This window comes from Silene latifolia, unplaced genomic scaffold (assembly GCF_048544455.1).
Source record: "Silene latifolia isolate original U9 population unplaced genomic scaffold, ASM4854445v1 scaffold_75, whole genome shotgun sequence".
NCBI classification, from domain to species: Eukaryota; Viridiplantae; Streptophyta; class Magnoliopsida; order Caryophyllales; family Caryophyllaceae; genus Silene; species Silene latifolia.
Window position 1 is genome coordinate 4,243,852 of NW_027413661.1, and position 7,548 is coordinate 4,251,399.

At 39.9% G+C, this 7,548-nt stretch overlaps 1 non-coding gene across 1 annotated transcript; it reads left to right on the forward strand.

Moving 5' to 3' along the window:
- Nucleotides 1–1,885: 1,885 nt before the first annotated feature.
- On the forward strand, nt 1,886–1,991 carry LOC141640335 (small nucleolar RNA R71). Its single transcript, XR_012542966.1, has one exon. It is a non-coding gene; the product is annotated as a small nucleolar RNA R71 (small nucleolar RNA).
- Nucleotides 1,992–7,548: the final 5,557 nt, after the last annotated feature.

Consider the following 7,548-nt stretch of genomic DNA (forward strand, 5'->3'; position numbering starts at 1 on the left):
TGAACTTGCATGGGAGCCCTACAAGATTTGGACTGATGAAATATGAGCTCCTCATCTCCTATATGAAAGGTAAGGGTCTTCCCCCCAACGTCAATTACTGCGTGAGCAGTAAACAAAAATGGTCGCCCTAAGATGATAGGGGTGTGAGTGTCCTCGGGTATGTCTAAGACCATAAAGTCTACGGGAATAAAGAATCTCCCGATCTTTACAGGTATATCCTCAATAACTCCTAGTGGCCGTGATATACTACGGTCGGCCATCTGGACGGTCATATTGGTGCAGTTAAACTTGGTCAAACCGAGTCTCTTAGCTAGAGACAAAGGTAAGATGCTCACGCTAGCTCCTAGATCGCATAGCACGTTATCAATAAAATGGGTCCCTATATGACAAGGAATTGAAAAGCTACCCGGGTCTGATTGTTTGGGTGGTGTCTTATTCTGAACTAAGGCAGTCCCTACTTCAGTCAAAGCCACCGTTTCGTGGTCATTTATATGTCTCTTACGCGATAAAATTTCTTTCATGAATTTCATGTAAGAGGGTACCTGGGTAAGTAGCTCGGCGAAAGGAACATTGACATGTAGGCTTTTAAGGATCTCATAAAACTTCCCGAACTGTTGGTTGGCCTTGTTGTTCTGCAATCGCCTTGGAAAGGGCACCGTGATAGGAATTTCGAGCCCTTTATTCCTTTCTTCCAATGTCTCGACAGGTTTAAACTCATTCTTGCTCGATCGGTCTCTTTTACCTCTTGATCGAGGTCTTTCAGCAGCTTTTTCACTCGATCGAGCATTCTTAGCCTCTCGCTCGAAACCTTCTTTATCAGAATTGTTCGATCGAGGTGTAATTTCACTCGATCGAACACTTTTCTCATAAATTTCATTCGATCGAGGAATTTCTCCCTCTCGATCGAAACCTTGATTAACAGCTTTACTGGATCGACCCTCAATATCACTCGATCGAGCATTATTCTCAGAAGTTATACTCAATCGACCTTAAATGAGTCGATCGAGTATTTTCTTCGGATTAAGCATAGTTTCGTCATTGGACGACTGGTCATCATCAGCAACGATATCCTCTGGCTCTGATATGTCCTCAACAATTGACATTTTGGGTCCTTCATAAGAAAGACCACTTCGCAAGTTTATCAGATTTATCGTCTCGTGTGGATTCTTCTCAGATTGAGACGGTAAATGACCTGGCTTCCTGGTAGATTGGCTAGCAGCCAGTTTAGCTACATGGGTCTCGAGTGACTTTATTGATGCTTTTTTCTGTTGGTCACTCAGCCAACTCACTAACTCCACTAGAGGAAGCTCCTTGATGCGGCGGTGGAAAGGATGAAGGCTTTTGAAAGCCTTGTTGAGCTTTGTGAGGAGGAACATAAGCTTGTTGCTGCTGCGGAGGATGGGTAGGATTATGCACATTATGACTGGTCCATCTCAAGTTGGGATGGACTCCATTGTGATTGTTATAATAGGAACCTCCTCCTTGCCTATATTGCTGAAAGGCAAGGACTTGCTCCTTCTCTGTTAGAAAGTCAACAGTAGTGTGACCGTCATTACCCCCATATCTCTCACAAGTAACGGCTTCTTATCTAGTCAACAAGTGAACCGTTTGTTGATCACCAACAGCTTGCAACTCTAGCTTATCAAAATGGGCATTCATGGCTTCCAGCTGAGCCACAACTACACTATCTACTGAAGAGACAGTACAAATACCTCCTCTCGGGTTCCCATACTCAGCACAATGGGTCGCCATTTCTTCAATGTTACCCCGTCCCTTATCATCGTCGTTGTTCTTCTGAAATCGTCCATTAGACGAGGCGTCCAATACAGCACGGTGGTCATCATACAACCCATTGTAGAACTGGTTGCATAAAAACCACTAATCAAAACCATGATGAGGAAGAGAACTGACCGACCTTTTAAACCGGCACCAAGCTTCATACAAGTTCTCATCAGGTGTCTGCTTAAAACTTGTAATTTTCCCTCTCAGCTGATTAGTTCGTTGTGGAGGAAAATACCTTTTATAGAAGGCAAGGGCCAGGCTCTCCCAGTCAGTAATACCGGCTGCAGTACGATCAAGATCAGTGAGCCATTCACGGGCTCCATCGGTCACAGAAAAAGAAACAAAAATTCCTTGATATTATCCTAGGTCACTCCCTTAGTGGCGGGAATGGTAGAGCAATAGTCAGTAAGAACTTCCATATGTTTTCGCGGATCTTCACCCGCCACACCCTGAAACAGGTTCCATTCGACCAAATTAATATAGGACGGCCTAATGTTGAAAGTATTACCATCCTCGGTCACAAGACTGAAACCTTTAGGGATCGAGGCAGCTGTGGGCTCTGAGTGACTCGCAATATTAGGCATCTTTACTGGCTTTATAGTAGAAACAGAGTTGTCTTCTTCGCAAGACGGATCTTCTGCAAACAGAAAATGTTGTAGCTCGGGTTCAAAAGTACTCAAGTCTTCCTTTTGAATCCTCCTCTGCAGTCTTAGTCTATGCCGAAAGGATCTTTCTGGCTCAGGATCAGCAAGAACTAATTCTGACCTATTAGACCTGGGCATACACAACACTGAAGGAAATAAGTGAGAACTGTCTCAAGGAATAAAAATTCCCTGAGACCAAAGGAGATAAACGAAACAAACACAGACAGACAGACTATTGCCTCCCCGACAACGACGCCAAAATTTGATATGGTCGTTATGTACCAAAAATAAATACCTAAATATAACTAACAGAAGCTAGTGATAAGTAGGGTCGATCTCCACAGGGAGGCAAAGTATCTATCTGTAAGTCTGTCCATCTAAGTCACAAATGGGGGTTTTAAGTTTGGTTTTCTAAACTACTAGAGGTCAATGGGCAAGAGAAATAAAGCAAGAGTAGTAAAGCAGGAAAACGATAGATAATTGATCAGATAAAAGAGAGTATGTCAGGATTTCGGTTTACCATGGCAGTTCATCGACTCAATCTTAAATAGCCTAGACAATTTACTGTGAGAAGAGTGAGGGAAAGATGCTTCCGGTCCGCTATCCGCCCTAGATTTCCACTAACTTAACTTCCGTCATCATTAGGGTAGTCTACTGTTTATAGCAGGTCTGTTCATTCCAATCTTCCGATCCAGGAACAAAGTTAACCGAATTAATGTTATTTAGAAGCGTGCACTCAACTAAATATGTTACAATTATATTGCTACGGTCACAGATCCTCACAAGTAAATTATCTAGTCTAATTACTACATCGTCTCAAACTACCATGAATCCCCTAATCCTAACATAGGGAGATTAGCTACTCATGTTTTTGAGATTAATAGTAATAACAATAATCATGACGATGCTAATGGAAGACATAGTAAAGAAATTGAGATTAAGCATAAACCAAACAAAGGCAAGGATAATGATAATAAGAGAACGAAAAAAATAAGAACAAGCAGAGTAAAGTATTAAATAAAGATTAAGAGGGAAGAAAGATAACAATCCAAAGAATCCGGCGTAAAGAACAATCCGCAATAATTAAGAGAAGCTAAGAGATTAAGCAGTGATTAAGAAAAGTTTAGAAGTGATTAAGAGTAGAAAAGGTTAAGCAGTGATTAAGAAGTAGAGAGAAATCCTTTATGACCTAATTACTACTCCCTTATATAGGGGAGTAAAAATTAACATAAGTAAACCTATCACGGATTAATAAAACCCGTGTAATCTAGCTAGTCACTCGATCGAGTACTTTCAGAGCACTCGATTGAGGACTTCTCTAGCAAAACTTCTCGATCGAACACTTTAGGCTCTCGATCGAGTATTCCCACAAAATCACATTTCGATCGAGCATATGGAACTACTCGATCGACCTCTCGCAACTGCCAAACCACCCGATCGAACTCCAGAACATCTCAATCGAGTACTTTCCACTGAGATCAGCATCAAAATCGCCATATCAGCTTCCATTGACCTTCCTTCACGCATCCCGAGGTACGACTCTCGCTCTAAATATCCGTCTCCTTAAAATGCATGCAAAGTAGGATGACAAAGGCACGATTCCGCTACTTCCGGGTCCATTTCTGCAATTAAGACAAAACAAACCAAAGTAGCCAATTCGGGGCATTTTGCAATACAAAGTGATACAAATGGCATAGAAATGCGTGCAATAAGAGGCTAAAAAGTCTATATAAATTGTACCTATCATACGTGTCTAGACTTATTACTATACTTGGGCTCTTTTGCTTGAAAACTTGCCTCACTGTTATCATAATATAAAGTGATACGATCCTCGGTGGTCGGAACTACTTTCAGTCCCTCTAAGAATTGCCTAATCCAAATAGCTTCCTTTGCAGCTTCAGAGGCTGCAATGTACTCAGCTTCCGTTGTAGAATCAGCAGTCACAGACTCCTTAAAATTTCTCCGGCAAACCGCCCTTTCGTTCATTAAAAAGACAAAACCAGCCTGGGATTTCAAATCATCCCTATCGGTTTTAAAACTAGAATCCGTAGAACATTTTACACGTAATTCAGATTCTCCTCCAAATACCAAAAATGAATCCTTACTCCTTCTCAAGTACTTAAGAATATTCTTGACGGCTATTTATTGACTCTCACCTGGCATTTTCTGATAACGACTCGTCATACTCAAAGCATATGAGATGTCATGACGAGAGCACATCATAGCATACATGATCGATCCAACAACGGAAGCATAGGGAATTGATTTCATGCGTTCAATATCTTTAGGCTAAGTAGGACACTGCGACTTACTGAAAGTAATCCCACTACCTGTGGGTAGAAAACCTCTCTTGGAGTTTTTCATATTGAATCGGTCAAGAATCTTATCGATATAAGCTTCTTGACTCAAAGCTAATATCCTTTTGGATCTATCTCTATAGATCCGGATACCCAAGATGCGCTGAGCTTCTTCCAAATCTTTCATTAGGAAGTGATTTCCTAACCACATCTTGACAGAAGCAAGCATATCTACATCATTTCCAATGATTAATATGTCGTCCACATATAAAATTAATAAAACAATTTTAATCCCACTAAACTTCATGTATAAATATGGTTCCTCAACACTTCGAGAAAAACCATTCTATTTAATAACATGATCAAAACGATGATTTCAACTCCTTGACGCTTGCTTAAGACCATAAATGGATCTCTTAAGTTTGCATACTTTGTTAGGATTTTTAGGATCCACAAAACCTTCAGGTTGTGTCATATACACTTTCTCTTCTAGAAACCCGTTCAAGAATGCGGTCTTGACATCCATACGCTATATCTCATAATGATGAAATGCAGCAATCGCTAACATTATCCGAACAGATCTAAGCACAGCTACTGGTGCAAAAGTTTCGTCATAGTGTAAACCATGAACCTGAGTGAAACCTTTTGCCACTAATCTAGATTTGTAGACATCTTTATGTCCATCCATGCCGATTTTGATCTTAAAAATCCACTTACACTGAAGGGGTCGAATATCTTTAGGAAAGTCAACCAGGTCCCAAACCCGATTATTGTACATGGAATCCATTTCGGATTGCATGGCCTCGAGCCATAACTTAGAGTCAGAACTAGTAATAGCCGCTTTGTAGGTTTTAGGTTCGTCACTTTCTAAAAGTAATAACTCATAGTCACCATATTCCTTGATAATACCAAGTTATCTATCAGGCTGGCGACTAGCCCTTTTTGACCTCCTAGGTTCAAAAGGAACAATAACCGAGTCAGACGTAGAAGGAACATATTCATGTACCATCACATCCGTTTGTGGCTCTTAAACTTCATCAAGTTCAAATTTTCTCCCACTCTGTCTTCTAGAAATAAACTGTTTTTCTAGAAAGACAGCCTCACGAGCCTGAAACACTTTGTTCTCGTTACTATTGTAGAAGTAATATACACAGGTTTCCTTATGGTAGCCTACAAATATATATTTGTCAGAATGAGGTGCAAGCTTATCGTCAGACTTGATCTTGACATAAGCATCACAACCCCATACTTTCATGTATCACAAATTCGGGACCTTTCCTTTCCATATCTCATATGGCGTTTTGTCAGTTGCTTTAGTGGGACTTTGATTAAGTGAGCGTATAACAGATAAAATGGCAAATCCCCAAAATGACTTAGGTAACTCAATTTGACTCATCATTGATCGGACCATATCTAATAAAGTTTGATTCCTCCTTTCAGCCACACCATTCAATTGTGGTGTGCCAGGAGGAGTTAATTGAGATACAATACCACAGTCTTTAAGGTGATCTTTAAAGTCATTACTTAAATATTTCCCACCACGATCTGATCGTAATATTTTAATCTTCTTATTTAATTTTTTTTCTACTTCATTCTGAAACTCCTTGAACTTATCAAAAGCTTCACTTTTATACCTCATTAAGTAGACAAATCCATATCTACTCATGTCATCGGTGAAAGTAATGAAATAGTCATAATTGCCTCTTGTAGTGATAGTCATTGGACAACATACATCGGTATGTATTAAACCCAACAACTCACTAGCTCGAGATCCCTTTCCTAGAAAAGGTGCATGAGTCACGTTGCCAAGAAGACAAGATTTGCATATGCCAAATGACTCGAAATCCAAAGGTTTAATTATACCAGTCGACACTAGTCTTTTAATGCGTTTCTCGTTGATATTTCCTAATCGGCAATGCCATAAATAAGATTGATCGGTATCACCTGTTTTGAGTCTTTTATTATCTAAATGATAAACATCGTTGCAAGTGTCTGGAATATAAATACCATTAATTGAAATAGCTTGGCTATATACAATCCCATTAAGGGAAAAAGTACAACATTTGTCTTTTATTACAAAATTAAAAGCTTCTGCGTCTAACATAGATACTGATATTATATTTTTAGACAACGTTGGTACAAAATAACAATTATTTATAAACAACTGTAAACCCGAAGCTAAATTAAGTACATATGTTCCTACTGAAACGACGGCTACTTTAGACCCGTTACCCATCCGGAGATCAACATCACCCTTGTTTAGCTTCCTTACGCTTTTTAGGCCCAGTAAGTGATTAAATAAGTGAGAACCACAACCACTATCTAATACCCAAGTTGTATTTGAAGCGTAATTTATGTCCATCATAAAAGATTCGGTTGAGAAATTATATGTTGCCTTCACAATGCCAGCTTTGACGTCATCCAAGTATTTGGGGCAATTACCCCTCCAATGCCCCTTGTTATTACAATATACAAGTATCTTTAAGAGGATTACCCTTCTTAGGTTTAGGCTTGGTAGAGCTATTCGCAATAGCCTTACCTTTGCCCTCTACCTGTACGGGCTTCTTACCACCATTCCTCTTAAACTTCTTCTTCCTCTTCACATTTATCACAAGGACGTCCTTCCTCGTACTCCCACTTAATCCCATGTCCTTCTTTGCTTGCACAAGAAAAGAATGGAGCTCATGAAGACTTTTATTCATGTTTGTCATATTATAATTTACCCTAAATTGGGTAAATCCTTTGACATGTGAGAGAGAGTGGAGTACTCGGTCCACCACAAGCTCATCAGGGATCTTGCATCCTGTAGATACCCAGTATCTGCA